Source organism: Chelonoidis abingdonii, chromosome 23 (assembly GCF_003597395.2).
Source record: "Chelonoidis abingdonii isolate Lonesome George chromosome 23, CheloAbing_2.0, whole genome shotgun sequence".
Classification (NCBI taxonomy): Eukaryota; Metazoa; Chordata; order Testudines; family Testudinidae; genus Chelonoidis; species Chelonoidis abingdonii.
Window position 1 is genome coordinate 20,867,390 of NC_133791.1, and position 19,080 is coordinate 20,886,469.

The window sequence follows — 19,080 nt, forward strand, 5'->3', positions numbered from 1 at the left end:
CCCCCCCGCTCCGTCCCGACTGCTCCGATACCTATCCACCTCGCCGCCGAATCCTTTCAGACTCCCAAATGCCTCAATCCAAACCCCCCTTCCCCATCCCCTGACCGCCCGCCTAGACCCTCTGCCCCCTCCCTGTCCCCTGACTGTCCCCAGGACTCCCTGCCCTTTATCCAACCCCCCCACCCCGTAGTCCCTTGTTGAGCTGTGTGGAGAAGGAAATTCTGTCTTGCAGAGGATTTCAATAGGGAGAATGGAGCCCTGGATTCTGAGCCTGTCTGACAGGTGGGTTGTTAGGAGCCAAGCAGGTGACCTGGCAGAAAACAAGGCAGGTTTAACTGAAACCAAACCAGTTCCACAAAACACTTGTATTTCAACAAATGCTAAACTTCAAAGAAACACTTCACCAGAATATTTCTGACCAGCTCTAGGTCCTAGGACTGGGTTGGTTGCTGTGTTTAAACTCTAAATTCTTGGTCCAATCTGCTCCATTCCACAAGCAAAGTATTTGATCTTGAGAAGTATTTTATGAGCCCCAAGGCTGAGTCATCTCTGGCAGCGATGCTTTATCACATGCAGAGAGAAAGTAAATGTGTGCAGTGGCAGGGAAAAGCACCTCAGCTTTGTTTTGGATTTGGAATATTAACAGAAAGCCCCCAGAAAGAAAGCATGGTTTTGTGGTTAAGCAGCTGGTTTGGAGTTTGTGTGATGTGTGCTCAATTCTGGCTGCCACAGACTTTCTGTCTCACCTGAGGCAAGTCATTTTATAGCCCAGGCCTCAGTTCCCCATCTCTAAAATGGAAATAAATCTTTCTTTGTTGGTCTTGTCCATTCAGATAAGAAGCGTTGTGGGCAGACTGTCTGTACAGTGCCTAGCATCATGGGGCCCTAATCTTATCTGAGGTCTCTAGGTTCTGTTGCAACATTAATAATCCCCCAAGAATGCACTCCTGCGCACCAGTCATCCTGGGTCTCAAGAGATGAAAAGGCAAGTCCAGCAACCTTCATGGCTATCTAGTCCCTATATCTTTTCATACCAAATATCAAGGCAAAGAAATTCTATCAACACCTTCATTGAAACCTTGATTGTGATGGAAACACTAACTGGCATTAGCTACATTGGTGCAAACCTCAACAGTGTAACTATAGTACCGAGATAAAACGACTCTTCAGTCCCCGGGACTCCCTGCCCCTTATCCAAACCCCCACCCCTCCGACCCCGGCCGCTTACCCCCTCTCCCTCAGCGCACGCATCCAGGAGCATCCCTGGACAGCGCTGCAGCCGCGTGCCTCCGGCGGGGCCTGAGCTCCTCACCGCTCAGAGTCGCGTGGTAAGGGGGAGGGGCTGTGAGCTCCAGCAGGACCGGAGCTCCCGCCGCTCAGCCCGGAGCTCACAGCCCCACCCCCTTATCACGCTGCTCTAAGCAGGGAGGAGCTCAGGCCCTGCTGGAGGCACGCGACTGCAGCGCTGTCCAGGGATGCTCCTAGACGGTGCACTGAGGTGTCAGGGGGATGGCAGGGGCGGGAAGGAGCCTCAGCCCTTATCGTGGGGGCCCCTGCGGGGCCTGGGGCCAATTGCCCCACTTGCTCCCACCTCTGGGCGGCCCTGCCCTACCTGTGTCAATCCTGGTAAAAGTGCAGGCTAGCGGGCTTTGCACCGTGTCACAGCAGCACAATGTGAGAGGGAGCCCACGTTGCTGGGTCAGAGGGCTCAGTGATACCCCAGTTCTAGGTGGCACCCCAGGGGGGAACTGGTAACACCATGGATTTATATAGAGGCAATATGATAGCGATAGGTTACATGCCACGGTTAGTAATTCTACAATTTCACATTTGAGTTCCTTTAGAACTCTTGGGTGAATTCCATCTAGGCCTGGTTATTTATTACTGTTACATTTATCAGTTTGTTCCAGAACCTCCTCTAATGATATCTCAGTCTGGGACAGTTCCTCAGATTTGTCACCTAAAAAGAATGGCTCAGGTTTGGGAATCTTCCTTACATCCTCACCCATGAAGACAGATGCAAAGAGTTTATTTAGTTCCTCCACAATGACTTTATTTTCCTTGAGTGTTCCTTTAGCATCTCCATCGTCCAGTGGCCCCACTGTTTGTGCAGAAGGCTTCCTGCTTCTGATAAACTTAAAAAAAATTCACTGTTACTTTTTCAGTCTTTGGCTAGCTGTTATTCAAATTCTGTTTTGGCCTTCTTAATTATTATACACTTCACTTGCCAGAGTTTATGCTCCTTTCTGTCTACCTCTATAGGATTTAACTTCTACTTTTTAAAGGATGCCTTTTTGTCTCTCACTACTTCTTTTACTTCGTTGTTTAGCCAGGGTAGCACTTTTTTGGTCCTCTTACTATATTTTTTAATTTGGGGTATATATTTAAATTGAGCCTCTATAATGCCCTTTAAATATATTTAAATTGAGCCTCTATAATGGTGTATTTAAAAGGTTTCCAGGAAGCTTCCAGGGATTTCACTTTTGGCTTTTCATCTTTTAATTTCTATTTAACTAACTTCCTTATTTTTTGTGTAGTTCCCTTTTCTGAAATCAAATGGACTATCTTCTGGTTAAATGGCCATTCTTTGGCAGGATAAAGGGTGTGAGCAAGAAATGTACATCTTAGCAAAGAAACAGCTGAAGGTTCCCACAGACTTGATGTCTCCTGAACCTCAGAGCTGGAGATGATTCTCAAAAGAGAGGAAAAAGTATAAAGAAACCCCAAATCATCTCTTTCCTTTCTCTCTGTCCATAGCATCAACATCTGAAGGGCAAGGAAATTAACACTGAACTGTGGGAGGGGTCCTGGCTGAAACGATTCCAGATGGTAAGACTGCTGAAGCACGTGGCGAGCAAATCCTTTGCTTTGAATTCATTTAGCTTGTTAAGTTAGATATTAATTGCATTTTATCTTTGACTTTGAAGCACTTGGAGGACAGGAAGGTGATCATAAACAGTCAACATGGATTCACCAAGGACAAGTCAGGCCTGACCAACCTGATTGCCTTCTATGACAGCTAACTCGCTCTGTACATATGGGGAAAGAGGTAGACATGATATATTTTGACTTTAGCAAAGCTTTTGTCACGGTCTCCCACAGTATTCTTGCCAGCAAGTTAAAAATGTGCAGAGTCCTGCACTTAGGATGGAAGAATCCCATGCACTGCTACAGGCTGGGGAACTGAGGATTACAATGGACGAGAAGCTGGATATGAGTCAACAGTATGCCCTTGTTGCCAAGAGGGCTAATGGCATATTGGGCTGAATTACTAGGAGCATTGCCTATTCGGCACTAGTGATGCTACATCTGGAGTACTGTGTCGAGTTCTGGCCCCCCACTACAGAAATGATGTGGGCAAAGAGTCCAGTGGAGAGCAACGATAATGATTAGGAGGCTGGGGCACATGACTTACAAGGAGAGGCTGAGGGAAAAGATGGTTACTCACCTTTGTAACTGTTGTTCTTCAAGATGTGTTGCTCATATCCATTCCAATTAGGATGCGTGCGCGCCGCATACACGATCATCAGAAGAGTTTTACCCTAGCAACATTCGGTGGCCCCTGGCGTGGCACCTTTACAGCGCCGGATATATACCCCAGCCATCCCAGGGCCCTCTCAATTCCTTTTTGCCGGCTACTCTGACAGAAGGAAAGGAGGGCGGGTTTGGAATGGATATGAGCAGCACATCTCGAAGAACAGTTACAAAGGTGGATAACTGTCTTTTCTTCTTCGAGCGCTTGCTCATATCGATTCCAATTAGGCGACTCCCAAGACTCACTTAAGTGGTGGGGTCAGAGTGAGACTTCGCAAAATGGAGAACCGCTGAGCCAAATGCCGCATCACTCCTTGACTGTTGGACAATCGCATAGTGGGAAGCAAAGATACACATCGATGACCAGGTTGCTGCCCTACATATCTCCTGTATGGTTATACAAGCCAGGAAGGCGGAGGAGGAAGCCTGAGCCCGGATGGAGTGGGTAGTAAGGTGCATAGTTGGCACACCAGCCAAGTCACAGCACGCACAGATGCAAGATGTGATCCAGGATGAGATGCACTGAGCGGAGACCAGGAGGCCCTTCATCAAGTCTGCCATGGCTACGAAAAGCTCAGTCATCCTCCTAAAAGGTTTCATTCGTTCGATGTAAAAGGCGAGGGCCCTGCAAACGTCTAGGGAGTGCAGCTGTTGTTCTTGCTGTGAAGCGTATGGCTTCGGATGGAAGCCCGGAAGGAAGATATCTTGGTTGACACGGAAGGCAGACACCACCTTAGGAAGGAAGGCAGGGTGTGGTCGCAGCTGTACCTTGTCCTTATGAAACACTGTATTTGGTCGGTCCAACGTAAGGGCTCTAAGCTCCGACACACATCTTGCCAAGGTAACAGTGACAAGGAAAGCTGTTTTCCAGGAAAAGTACAGGAACGAGCAAGTGGCCATCGGCTCAAACGGGGCACCCATGAGTCTGGATAGGACCAAGTTGAGGTCCCACATAGGGGCCGGATGCCGAATTTGCGGGTACAGACGTTCCAATCCCTTGAGGAACCTGCTGACCGTGGGACTGGCGAAGACCGAACGCCCATTTATGCCTGGGTGGAAGGCCGAAATCGCTGCTAGGTGTACTCTGATGGATGAAACTGCTAGGCCCTGCTGTTTCAAGGACAAGAGAGAGTCTACGATGGTAGGCACTGGCGCCTCCAGATGGGCAGCATTGCTCAGAGCACACCAGCAGGAGAAACGCTTCCACTTGGCCAAATACGTGGATCTAGTAGAGGGCTTTCTGCTACCCAAAAGTACCTGCTGCACTGAGCGGGAGCAACATAGCTGAGATTGAGTTAGCCATGCAGCATCCATGCTGTGAGGTGGAGGGACTGCAGGTCCGGATGACAGAGACGGCCATGTTCCTGAGTGATCAGGTCTGGCCACAACAGAAGTGGAACTAGAGTGCTCACCGACAAATCGAGGAGAGTGGTTTACCAATGCTGCCTGGGACACGTTGGGGTGATCAAGATTAAGCGGGCCCTGTCTCTGCGCAAATTGAGAAGGACCTTGTGGACTAATGGGAATGGAGGAAAGGTGTAGTACAAGCGGTCTTTCCACGGTATCAGGAAGACATCCGATAGGGAACTTGGGGAGTGCCCCTGGAGAGAGCAGAACACTTGGCACTTCCAATTCTCGCAAGAGGCAAAAAGGTCTATCTGGGGAAATCCCCACTTCCGGAAAACGGAATGGAGAACGTCCAGGCAAATTGACCACTCGTAAGCCAGAAAGGATCTGCTGAGGTGATTTGCCAAGGTGTTTTGGACTCCTGGGGGAAATAACGCCACCAGGTCGATTGAGTGGGCTATGCAAAATTCCCACAGGAAAATGGTTTCCTGACAGAGGGGGGATGACAGCACTCCCCTTTGTTTGTTGATATAAAACATGGCCATTGTGTTGTCTGTGAAAACTGCAACACAATGGCCCTGAAGGTGCTTGTGGAACACATGTCGTGCCAGGCGCACTGCTCTCAGATCCCGTATGTTGATGTGCAAGGAAATCTCTTGTGTGGACCTGTGTGCGAAGGTCTGCAAGTTGAGCACCCCAACCCAAAGATGATGAGTCATGGTCAGGACCAGAGAGGGCTGCGGGGCATGAAATGGCACCCCTTCACATACTGAGCTGGGGTTCAGCCACCAGACCAGGGAGGTTAAGACTTCCGTCGGTACCGTGACCACTGTGTCCATATTGTCCCCGCCTGGGCGGTATACGGTTGAGAGCCAGGCCTGAAGTGGACAGAGACACAGTCTGGCATGTCTGGTCACGAAGGTGCAAGATGCCATGTGTCCCAGGAGACCGAGGCACGTGTGCGCTGTCAAGGTCAGGAAGTGTTGGAGGCCGTGGATAATGCTCACCATGGACTAGAAGCGGGAGTGCGGTAGGCACACACGGGCGAGTTTTGAATCCAAGACTTTTCTGATGAAGTCAATTCTTTGGGTCGGCTCAAAAGTGGACTTTTCAACATTGAGCAGCAGGCCCAGCTGTCTGAACAAGCTCATGGTGAACTGGACACGAGATTTCACCTGGTCCTTGGAGCGACCCCGAATGAGACAGTCATCGAGGTATGGAAACACTTGGATCCGATGTCGATGGAGGGAGGCAGCTACAATGGCTATACACTTTGTGAAGACTCTTGGTGTCGTGGATAGGCCAAAGGGAAGGATGGTAAATTGGAAGTGCTGTTGGTTGACCACAAAGCGAAAGAAACGCCTGTGCAGCGGGTAAATCGCTATGTGGAAGTACACGTCCTTCATGTTGAGGGTGGTGTACCAGTCTCCAGGATCCAGGGAAGGGATGCAGAACTTCAACCTTACCATGAATTTGTTGAGTTTGTGCAGGTCCAGGATGGGCAGTAGCCCCCCCCTTTGCCTTAGGGATTAGGAAGTAATGGGAGTAAAACCCCCTGCCCCTCAGTTCCCTTGGAACCTCCTCTATAGCTCCAATAGTTAGGAGCGTTTGCACTTCCTGTAGGAGGAGTTGCTTGTGAGAGGGGACCCTGAAGAGGGACAGGGAGGGAGGCTGGGTGGGTGGCGGGAACAAATTGAAGGCGGTATTCACTTTTCACCATTCATAGGACCCACTGGTCTGACATTATGTGGGACCACATAGGGAGGAAACAGGAGAGGAGGTTGGTGAAAGGTGGGGAAGGATCCTGGAAGGAGACTGGTGCTCTGCCCTCAGGCTCACCTTCAAAAGTTTTGCTTGGACCTCACCAAAGGTCTGGGGGGGCCCTGGTTCTGGCCTGTCTTTGGACCAGACTCTCTCTTCCTATCACCCCAGCCGCATCTTCTAGAGAAGTCCTGTCTCGGCCAGGGATTAGGGTAGGTGCACTGCGGTTGGGGTCGGAAGGGGCTACGTTGCATCACCGGGGTATGCATGCCCAATGAACACGATGGCCCGGTTATCCTTCAGACTCTTCAGTCAGTCTTGTCAGAAAACAGACCATGGCCATCAAAGGGCAGATCCTGGATAGTCTGCCGGAGTTTCAGTGGGAGACCGGAGACTTGCAGCCACAAGATGCAGCGCATGGCTATGCCCGAGGCTAGAGTCCTAGCTACCAAGTCTGCCGCATCTATTGAGGCCTCAAAGATGTCCTGGCTACTTTCTTGCCCTCCTCCAGTAGGGCCCTGAACTCCTCCCTGGATTCCTGAGGAATAAGCTTTTTGAAGTTTCCAATTGAGTTCCAGGTATTATAATTCTAGCAACTCTAGAGTGCCTGTTGCTTAGCCACCCTGAGTTGTAAGCCGCCAGTAGAATAAATCTTGTGCCCGAATAAATCCAGGCGCCTAGAGTCCTTGAATTTAAAAGTGGGAGCTTCCTGGCCGTGTCCTTCCCTCTCATTAACAGACTGTACAACAAGGGAGCACAGTTGGGGGTGACTATACAAGTATTTGTAGTCTTTGGAGGGGACAAAGTACTTCCTCTCCGCCCCATTGGCAGTGAGAGGAATAGAGGCCGGAGATTGCCAGAGCGTATTAGCATTAGCCTGGATGGTCTGAATAAATGGTAAGGCTATACTTGTCGGGGTACCGGCAGATAGAATGTCCACTACCGGATCCTCGACCTCATGTTTTGTGCCACCCTGAGAAGCAACTCTTGGTCTGCACGGAGGTCTACAGGTGGGGGGCCAGAGGAGGACGTACCCGCCACCGCCTCATCAGGCAAAGACAAGGAGGATACTCCATGGACTAATGGGTCCTGGGGCAAGTTTTGCTGGGGAGGGTCCGGTTGCCCTAAGTCCACCATGCTAGGGGCATGGGCCTGAGCTGAGGGCAGGGTCGTTGCCTCCGAACCCCCACCCCTCCGGGGGGAGGGTGACTCACAGTGGTCTCCAGTACCCAGGGTTCTGAGTGGGCAAAGCGAGAAGCCCCCGAGGGGACACCTTGGGCGTGATGCTATGCCCAAGGGGTCCAAAAGGACCACTGCAGAGGTCCCTGACCATGATCTTGCCCCTTGTCGTGCCATTGGCTAGCACTGTCCACATCCTGGTCCTGGACATGGTAGCCACTTTCTGCCTGAGAATACCTTGAGTTGGGATGGGACAGCCAAGGCGGAGCTGACTGCACATGCTGGGTCGCCCTGTCTTGCGTTGTCGCCCTGCGCCGCGAAGATGGAGATTGGCGCCGTGTTCTTGAGTGGTACCGCGACCTGGATCGGGTCCGGTGGTCATATCAGTACCGGGAGGCAGATCTGGACCTCAACAAAGATCTATGGGCTGAACAGTGCCGGGACTGACTCCAAATAGACCAGCGCCAGGATCGGCACCGGGAGCTGGACTGGTACCTGGACCAGTACCAACCGTACCGGGAAGAAGATCTTCGTAAGGTGGAGCGGCGCTGCGAATGCAACCAGCGCCGAGATACTGATTGGTGCCAGGACTGCGAGCGGTGCTGTGGACGAGACCGGGTTCAGTGCCGTCCCATCTCGCTCTGTGACGGAGGGTGCATCATGGAGGGCTTTCCTTTCAAGGGAACAGCCCGTACCAGAGATACTGAAGGTTGTGACGGTCTCGACTCAGTAAGCACAATCAGGTCACATGCTGTAGAGAAAGTCTCCGGGGTGGAAGGACCACGGTAAACACCAGGGAGCTTACACGCACCGAACTCAACGGTGCCAGAGTTGGAGCCTTTGCACGGCCGTCCAGCACGGGGCGCGGCTCTGAGGGAGGCACAGGCACTGCAGGCAACTGCAAAGGAGCAGCAGGTTGTTTCTGCTGCTTCTTGGGTCCCGGAGACAGAGTGGTGCCGCACTGGTAGAGGTGCCGGAGACATCCGGTGCCGGGAGCTTTGCCAGTGCCAGAGGTGCACTTCGGACCGACAGGGGCGACGCCGGGTCTCGACACGGAGCAGAGGATATCCAGCTAAGTGCCGCTTCCGTAAGGAGCTGCTTCAAGCGAAAGTCCCGCTCCTTTTTAGTCCGAGGTTTGAATGCCTTACAAATGTGGCACTTATCTGATTGATGGGATTCCCCCAGGCACTTTAAACAGGAGTCGTGGGGGTCTCCCGTAAGCATCGGCTTAAGGCAGGCCGAGCACAGTTTGAAACCTGGAGACCTAGACATGAGCCCAAGTACCGGGAGGGAGGGAAGGAGAGAAGTCCCTTACCCCCAATTACTATTTACACTAACAACAACAACAACTATTAACTATAACTAGAAACTAATAACTACTGCTCTATAAAAACTATTTACAACTCTAAATGAGCTAAAAGCTAGGGAAGTGGAGATCAGCTAAGCTGCACTCCACAGTTCCAATAACCGTCATGGGCAGTAAGAAGGAACTGGGGGGGTGCTGGGTCGACTGGGGTATATATCCAGCGCCTTAAGGGCGCCACTCCAGGAGGCACCTCAGCTGACCCACCAAGTGTTGCTAGGGTAAAAATCTTCCAATGATCGTGCACACGGTGCGCATAAACCCTAATTGGAATCAATATGAGCAAGCACTCAAAGAAGAACTGGGGTTATTTATTCTGCAGAAGAGAACAGTGAGGGGGGATTTGACAGCAGCCTTCAACTACGTGAAAGAGCTAAGCTGTTCTCAGTGGTGGCAGATGACAGAACAAGAAGCAATGGTCTCAAGTTGCAGTGGAGGAGGTCTAGATTGGATATTAGGAAAAACTATTTCACTAGGAGGGTGGTGATGCACTGGAATGGGTTCCCTAGGGAGGTGATGGAATCTCCATCCTTAACAGATTTTTAAGGCCCTGCTTAACAAAGCCCTGGCTGGGATGAATTAGGTGCGGTTGGCCCTACTATGAGCTGGGGGTTGCACTAGATGACCTCCTGAGGTTTTATTTCAACCCTAATGTTCTGTGATTCTATGATTTTCTTGTAACTTATTCTGAGTCTTATGCCTCATTACTTGTAAGCACTTAACATCTTTAATTAATAAACTTGTTTTTACTGTTTTATCTAAACCAGTTTTGTTTGGCTTGAAGTGCTGGGAAACTTCATTTGGGACAACAAGATGAGTGCATATCATTTTCTATTAATGAAATGACAGACTTTACATGAGTCTGCATTGTCCAGGAAGAATTGGGCAGTGCAAGATGCACACTTCTGGGGGAAAGTCTGGGACTCAAAATTTCCTGGTGTTACCCTGCAGTGTAATTCATGGGCTGCTGGCTACAGCATTTACACATATAGCTGGGAGTGATTTACATGCTGGAGACTGTGTGTGAGTGGACCAGAAGTAGTTACCCTCACAGTGAAGAATATAAAAGGCACCCCAGGTTGGAGAACTGAGGGGACACACCTGTCCATTGGTGTACCCAAACTGTACCCTGAGTAATGTCACATATGCCCTCTTTTAACAAACTATAATCCAGAATTACAATGTCTAATTATTTGCAACTTTTGTGTTTCTATAAGAAAATATCAACAAGATTATGCAGTTATCCATATATTTATTAAATGATTTTACAGGACTAGCTGCAGCAATATTTGTAGTTGTCTCTTCACTATATCTACTGTAAAACATGTTTCGGTTCATGAACACAGACCACATTTGTAAGGGATCTTATAGATTACATATTGTCTAAATTCTAAAGGAAAAGTATCTTTAGCCGAATTATGCTGTTAATTTAAGGCTAGAAAGGAAAGAGTAGATAATGATGACTCAATTCATTGATGTTGTGGCAAACCCAGGACAAATGGTTACAAAGGGAGGGGTAGTAATTAGTCCCAGGGGGTTAAAAGACCTCTCCCTATCCACTGAGGGGAGATAGCAACGGGGAAATAAGGTTCAGCTGGAAAAGGAGGTACCAGGGAACTAATTAGGTTCAGCTGGCCCCAACTGCTGGAGACCTTTTTCAATCCTCCCTGGTGTGGAAATGGGGGGTGGGGGGGAAGGAGGAAGCAGAAGCAGTCGCTGCTGCCGCTAAGTTAGGTGCAGCAAGGCTCTGAACCCTTCCGGCAAGAAAGGCTACACTCTGTCCCTAGAAGGGGAGAAAACCAGCACAAGGGACTGACTGAGGGAAAGATCAGCCAGACCCTGTGCTACCTGGAAGGATTTGCTTTGCCCAAGTCAGTGTCTCCAAGGCTAAAAAGGACTGAGCCTGCTGAGGAGAAGCAGGTACTTTGCCACAATGTGTTCTGAAATGCTTGTTTCATAATGCATGTCACTTCTGTAAGTGCCTGGAGTTTCCTCTTTCTGCTTATCAATTGGGTTTGTGTAAAAAGTGCACAGTATGGCTGAGATGCATGTTAAGCAAATATATTTTTTACTCACAAATCCAGAGATTAAATTATTTTCCTAAACAACTAATACGTGAAATTAACTTGTTAGAAGCAGTATCTCTTTTTATACCAAGTAGCAAAGAGGATATGATTCTCCACCTTTAGAAGCCTTACAACTAAGGGCATGGGGAGTAAATAACATGAACTTGAAGTGGGATTTATTGTCTTTCCATCTGGTTTTAAATTTCTGTTTTTAACATCTTTTTTTAAGTCTCAAAAGCTTCCTCATTTTTCTGTATTACAGACAATCTCAAAATCTCTATGTATCTGTAGCAATGCCCGTTAATTTTTCAGACTAGATCAAACTGAATAAAATCTAATGGGGTAGGAAAAACACAACACACACCTTTTTATACACAATTTTGCGTATTGTCTGTACATGGGGCAGTGAGAGTTATAAAGGAAAGTACAACTCCAAGTACATGTCTCAGCCCCATCCCAATTAAAAAAAATCTTGCTATTGTAGACAGGGCTTCTTGCCATGTAGTATCACATAAGCTGATTTTTCAGCCCGCCACCTCTCTGGGGTTTCCACAGCCAGCTCCTGCCAGCCAGGGTCCCAGCGCTGGTCCCACTCAGCACCTGCTGGTGGCCTGGGGGAAGGAACCCCAGGCTGCCAGCAGGCTGAGACCCCGGCTGGCAGGAGCCAGTGGCCAAAACCCCAGAGCGGAGTGGGCTGAGCGCTGCTCTGGGGTTCCCACTGCTGGCCCCTTGTCAGCTGGGGTCCCACCGCTGGTCCCACTTAGCACCCACTGTTGGCCTGGGTGAAGGAACCCTAGGCTGGCAGAAGGCTGAGACCCCTGCTGGCAGGAGCCGGCGGCTGAAACCCCAGAGCAGGGTTGGCTGAGATGCTCAGCCCACCTCTGAAACCACAGAGCTGGGCGGACTGACCCACTCAGCCTGCCACCGCTCTGGGGTTCCGGCTGCTGGCCCCCTGCCAGACAGGGTCCCCGCTGCAGTCCCCTGCCAGACAGGGTCCAAGCCTCCGGCCCTGCTCAGCCCTACCAGCCGCCAGCTCCACTCACCTCAGCTGCCGATCTGGGGTTCCAGCTGCTGACCTCCTGCCAGCCAGTTATCAGCTGATCACTCAGAAGCCTGAGTGCAGCTTAAAGTATCCAAATATGTGCCAGACATTGGAAAACTCAGCAAGGAAAAGCAAGGGCAAGAATCACACTAAACTAGAAAATCTGCATTTTAATTTAATTTTAAACAAAGCTTTTGAAACATTTTGAAAACCTTGTTTACTTTACATATAAACAGTAGTATCTAAGATCTTCACTTATGCTCAAGTAAATAGTTTTGAAGTGCTTAAGGCACATCCCTCTTGCACACCTTGCAGCCTTCCCCAGGCGCAATACAGTAGGATGGGTCAGCCTCCTAACCGAAATCTATTGTTTAAATGCACTGTGGATCAAGTGCATCCCTCATAATCTCTTTTCTACAGGATTCCCTTCACTGCAGGAATATTCTTTTAAAGGACACCAAAGCAAATCACAGCACCATTGCTGGGTGTGCAATTTCCCAGGTGCCCACCAATGATTCCTCAGTGCAGGGAGGCAGGCAAACGAACACACAAATAAGTATATGAAAGCAATGGCTGAGTCAAGCCTTATTACATTAACTTCGATTCACATTTCCATAGGAGTGCTGGATTTTCTGTTACACACTCCAAAGTATACTGGGAGTATCTGTTTTACCTCTAGTCACAGTGTGTACATGTATAAACAGCACACTCTAAAATGCAGATCTTTTTGTTTTCAATGGAAAAAAAGATCATTCCATGGAGGCAGCACTCCCCAACCATTATCCCCACAGTGACAGAAGGAACAATATGGCCCTTAGTTGCAAATATGATGGGTGAGGTGCTGCAATACTGTCTAAAGCAGTCAAAAATCCTACCTGCCACATGCGGCCTCAACAGTGGTACCCCTAACCCACCCAGCAATATCGTCAATCTATCTAACTACACACTCAGCCCGGCAGAAGAGTCTGTCCTATTTCGGGTACTCTCTGCCCTGCCACCCCCACAAACATGATACAGTTCTGCGGCAATTTGGAAGCCTACTTTCACCGTCTCCGACTCAAAGAATACTTTCAAGATAACACTGAAGAGCACACTGATACACAGATACCCTCTCATGCTCCAATATGTCTGTTAGTCTATAAGGTGCCACAGAACTCTTTGCTGCTTTTACAGATCCAGACTAACATGACCACCCCTCTGATACTTGAATACTAGTGTGTTGCCTTTTCACCTATGGAAATGTGGGCTCTAATTCTGATATGCATTACAAGGGCGGGGGAGAAGAGTTTAGTGTTCACAGTCTAGCCCTGGGGTGGACAAACTTTTTAGCCCGAGAGACACATCTGGGTATGGATATTGTATGGCAGGTCACAAATGATCACGAAATTGAGGGCTGGGGTGCGGGAGGGGGTGAGGGCTCTGGCTCGGGGTGCAAGCTCTGTGGTTGGTCCAAAAATGAGTTCAGTATGCCAGAAGGAGCTCTGAGTTGGACGGAGGAGGTGAAGGCTCTGGCTGGGGATGAAGGCTCTGGGATGGGGCTGGAGATGAGGGTCTGGGATGCAGGAAGGTTCTCTGGGCTGGAACCAAGGGGTTCGGATGGCAGGAGGGGGATAAGGGCTTGGGCAGAGGGTTGGGGCGTGGGAGTCAGGGGTGTAGTCTTCAGGTGGTGCTTACCTCAAGCAACTCCCAGAAGCAGTAGCATGTCCCCGCTCCGGCTCCTACATGGAGGCATGGCCAGAGAGCTCTGCATGCTGCCCCGTTCGCAGGCACCACCCCTGCAGCTCCCATAGGCCATGGTTCCCGACCAATGGGAGCTGCAGGGATGGCACTTGGGATAAGGGCAGCATGCAGAGCCCCTTGGCTCCCTGCATGTGTAGGAGTTGGAGGGGGACATGCCGCTGCTTACAGGAGCCGCACAGAGTGGGGCAAGCCCCCAACTCCACTCCCCAACTAGAGTGCTGAAGTGGGGCAAGCCCCAGACCCCGCTCCTCGGCAGGAGCTCAAAGGCCAGATTAAAATGTCTGAAGGGTCAGATATGGCCCCAGGCCATAGTTTGCCTAACCCTGGTCTTGCCCCTAGTCCATAGCACAAGTTACTGTATAATCAGTACAACTGGACACAACTGTAGCATTTACTCAAGAGATGCCCAGTAGGATTGGAATTAACAGAGATGGTTCAAATCACAATTGTGCCTGGCACAGCTGTGTTGTGGAAGTTTATACAGTATTATTGTGCATTACATATGGCTTAAACAGGTGTTTATTTGTCCCAATTTAAATGTACACTAAAGTGACTCACAATCAGTGGTTAGTCCACACTAGGGAATACTATCCTTCAAAATTTAACGTAAAAAACCTATTACAATCTATGTGATATTGGGCAAAGTCTTCAAAATGCAGTTTTATTCCTTTATACTTTTAACTTAAAACCAACAGAATGAATGTTTTAGAATTTAAAAAGTCACTCCATCTGGAGCATTTCTGGACAAAGTTGCAGAGCTTCAGAGGGATATGGAACAGCTTCCATATGAGGAGAGATAAATAAGACTGGGACTTTTCAGCTTGTAAAAGAGACTACTAAGGGGGGATAAGATAGAGGTCTATAAAATCATGATGGGTGTAGAGAAAGTAAATAAAGTGTTATTTACTCCTCATAACATAAGAACTAGGGGTCACCAACTGAAATTAAAAAAACAAAAGGGAATATATTTCTTCACACAATGCACAGTCAACCTGTGGAACTCTTTGCCAGAGCACATTGTGAAACCCAAGACAATAACAGGGTTCAAAAAGAACTAGATAAATTCATGGAGGATAGGTCCATCAATGGCTATTAGCTAGGATGGGCAGGAATGGTGTCCCTAGCCTCTGTTGCCAGAAGCTGGAAATGGGCAACAGGGGATGTGATTATCTGTTCTGTTCATTCTGGCATTGGCCACTCTCAGAAGATAGGATACTGGGCTAGATACCGTTCTCCCCTCCTCAGCTCCCCCTTTTTCACCAGTATTCTCTTTTTTTGGGAACCTGAAATATTGTAACCCTAGCTTCAACGGTCTGTGCCTTGCTTCTTGTTCCTCTTGTTTGATTATGCATGCTATCAAAGACACTTTGCTGGTTTGCATTAAAGGTTGGTTCTGAATCCACTGCACAAATCCTAACATCAGCAAATAGTCTGCAGGTCAAGTCTGTTGACATGTCATGTTTTAACTACTTGTGCGCATAAACTTTTAACCAACCGACTGGTCAGTTGCGCTGTAATCTTTCAAACCAGTATCTGTTCCAACAGATATACACTGGGAGGCAGCCAATGGAACCCCTGTGGATAGGTTATCTGACTCCTCTCACTACTGTAGCTACTCCCTGATTCTCAGGGAAATGTGGGGTGACAGAGAGTAGAACCACTGATCCCACTTGAGTCAAGAAAACCTTTCCCTTACATTGTGTTGACGAACTCTCCCAGGTGGAAGAAACTCAGAGAAAGGGTTAAAGAGTCCTTTTCCATGATTATCCTGAATCCTAGATGGAAGACACAACAAATTATTTTGGATTCTGCATCTTGAGGAGAAGACTCCTTCATCTGCCAGTCATTCAGATAAGCATAAGCATCTTTACTGCAGCAGTTCTAAAAGACATTTCCTGCTCAGTGAGGAGGGAGAAACAGTAACGGGAAACTTGGAAATAGTAGAGATGCTTAATGACTTCTTTGTTTCGGTCTTCACCGAGAAGTCTGAAGGACTGCCTAACTTAGTGCATGCTAATGGGAAGGGGGTAGGTTTAGATGATAAAATAAAAAAGAACAAGTTAAAAATCACTTAGAAAAGTTAGATGTCTGCAAGTCACCAGGGCCTGATGAAATGCATCCTAGAATACTCAAGGAGCTGATAGAGGAGGTATCTGAGCCTCTAGCTATTATCTTTGGAATATCATGGGAGACGGGGGATGATTCCAGAAGATGGAATAGGGCAAATATAGAACCATCTATTAAAATGGAAATAAAAACAACCCAGGATACTACAGACCAGTTACTTTAACTTCTGTGCCAGGGAAGATAATGGAGCAAGTAATTAAGGAAATCATCTGCAACACTTGGAAGGTGATAAGGTGATAGGGAATAGCCAGCATGGATTTATAAAGAACAAACCGTGTCAAACCAATCTGAAATAGGATAATGAGTTTTGTGGATAGGGAGAAGTGGTGGATGTGGTATACCTAGACTTTAGTAAGGCATTTGATACGGTCTCACATGATATCTTTATCGATAAACTAGGCAAATACAATTTAGATGGGGTTACTATAAGGTGGATGCATAACTGGCTGGATAACTGTACTCAGTAGTTATTAATGGACCCAATCCTGCTGGAAAGTAAACAAGTGGGATTCCGCAGGGGTCTGTTTTGGGACCGGCTCTGTTCAATATCTTTATCAACGACTTGGATATTGGCATAGAAGTATGTTTATTAAGTTTGCAGATGATACCAAACTGGGAGTGCAACTGCTTTGGAGGATAGAGTCAAAATTCAAAATGATCTGAACAAATTGGAGAAATGGTCTGAGGTAAACAGGATGAAGTTTAACAAAGACAAATGCAAAGTGCTCCACTTGGGCAGGAAAATCAGTTTCATGCATACAGAAGGAAAGAGACTGTCTAGGGAGGAGTACGGCAGAAAGGGATCTAGGGGTTATAGTGGACCACAAGCTAAATATGATCAACAGTGTGATGCTGTTGCAAAAAACCAAATGTGATTCTGGGATGCATTAACAGGTGTGTTGTGAGCAAGAACGAGAAGTCGTTCTTCTCGCTCTACTCTGCGCTGGTTAGGCCTCAGCTGGAGTATTGTGTCCAGTTCTGGGCACCGCATTTCAAAAGATGTGGAGAACTGAAGAGGGTCCAGAGAAGAGCAACAAGAATGATTCAAGGTCTTGAGAACATGACTATGAAGGAAGGCTGAAAGAATTGGGTTTATTTAGTTTGGAAAAGAGACTGAGAGGGACATGATAGCAGTTTTCAGGTATCTAAAGGGTGTCATCAGGAGCGGGAGAAAACTTGTTCACCTTGCCTCTAATGATAGAACAAGAAGCAATGGGCTTAAACCGCAGCAAGGAGATTTAGGTTGGACATTAGGAAAAATTCCTAACTGTCAGGGTGGTTAACGCTGGAAAAATTGCCTAGGGAGACTGTAGAATCTCCATCTCTGGAGATATTTAAGAGTAGGTTAGATAAATGTCTATCAGGGATGGTCTAGATAGTATTTGGTCCTGCCATGAGGGCAAGGGACTGGACTCGATGACCTCTTGAGGTCCCTTCCAGTCCTAGAATCTAGAATCTATGAATCTGTTAAAGTAATTTATGCTATCATGCTAAACATGAGTTTCTAAGATCTACACGTTTTTCTTCCTTTTTTCCCCAAAATGTTTCAAAAAGAGTTTAAAAGTATTTTTGGTAATTAAATAAATTAGTTTGTAACACTCTCTTGCAAAACTGAAGCATTTATTTTATTTTGCAGTCCCTCGTGCCCCCTTCCCCCCCCAAATCAGGGCTGTACAGTAGCTTTCAGTATAGTGAAGCTCATAAGGAATAATGGGCTTCTGGCTCTTACTATTTGAAAAATAAGTCATGAATTGAAAATTTGTATTGTGTATCCAAAAATAAACACTGCTAGATTTCCAGTCTGAACTCCCTTGATAATTAGACTCTAAAACATTTAACATCTGCTGAAAATATCTGACAAATATTAAGGCTCTTGTAGGAGTATTTATTTTCCTTAATGGTTTTACAGGAGATATTTAACATAAAGAACAACTCTTCCTCATAAACTTTTCTTATGAAATAGGAACATCCGTGTCTTGGCAGAACTGTACAGTAACTAATATGTTCCATCAAGTTATTCTTTGAAGAGAAGGGGAGCAGGCAGACTGAGATTATGGTTGATAAAGTTTTTACTTAGCGAAGCAGGCTTAGAAAGTCCAACCGTAAATTCTGTGAGTAGAACTGCAAATGTTTAAGAAATAATGGAGTAGCCCAACAGGTCCTGCTCTCCGTTTCTGTGCAAAGAAAATAGCGTTTTGTAGCCTATGCTGATGAGCAGCAATTTTAGGGGGCATAAGGAAGTTGACTTTTGCCATCACTAAAAGTGTATAACAATTTCTACTTGCTGACATGCATAAGGAAAATGTGTTTTCTTTAAAAAAAAAACACACACAACACATAAAACTGAAGGTTTAGGATTATGCAGAACTGCCCTTACACACTTACAGTGCTGAACACAGCTGAGACTGTCGGAGTGAAGATCCGGTCCTCAAGGGGTTGCTGCACAGGACCTCTGGGAATTCTATAACATATCAAGTTAAGGAAAACAAAACGGAAAAAAGGATTGTGTTCTACAATGACAAGAGCATGATACAAACAGAAAGCACTTTATTTGTTAAAGCATCTAAAACCACCTCTCTAGTGTAAGCAGATACACAAACATCTCCAAAGGCACTCACAGTCAACCAAGCAGATACAATCCTTCAGGTTTCCTAAAGTGAGTAAGTATTTCCCTCAAGAATTGATTTCCTGGGCAAATATGACAAGAGAAACTGAAAGCAAATACAGTTATTTAACAAACCACAAAAAGTTAGCGCCAACCTCAGTACCCTCCTCCACCACCTCTGCTCTTCAAAGAATACAAGAAGAAACTCTACATTCAGTGAGAGAAACTCTGCTAATCATCACTGAATGCTCTGACAAAGGCCTGGCCTGTTTTGCTAACCATGTGAGAATTATAATTGTTTGTTTGTTTTACAAAA

General features: G+C 47.4%; 1 protein-coding gene across 20 annotated transcripts in view; it reads right to left on the reverse strand.

The window, feature by feature from the left end:
- The window catches only part of EIF4G3 (eukaryotic translation initiation factor 4 gamma 3), a 499,287-nt gene that overhangs the window by 390,387 nt on the left and 89,820 nt on the right, over positions 1–19,080 (reverse strand). For 18 of the 20 annotated variants that reach the window (XR_012654775.1, XM_075060273.1, XM_075060272.1 and 15 more), the window contains exon 2: positions 18,545–18,620. The exons of 1 other annotated variant lie outside the window; for it this stretch is intronic. The gene's annotated coding sequence lies outside the window, so the exon portion shown is untranslated. Of the gene's footprint in view, positions 1–15,728; positions 15,808–18,544; positions 18,621–19,080 lie in introns of all 20 variants that reach the window. One more of the 20 variants, XM_075060291.1, reaches the window with a different exon arrangement.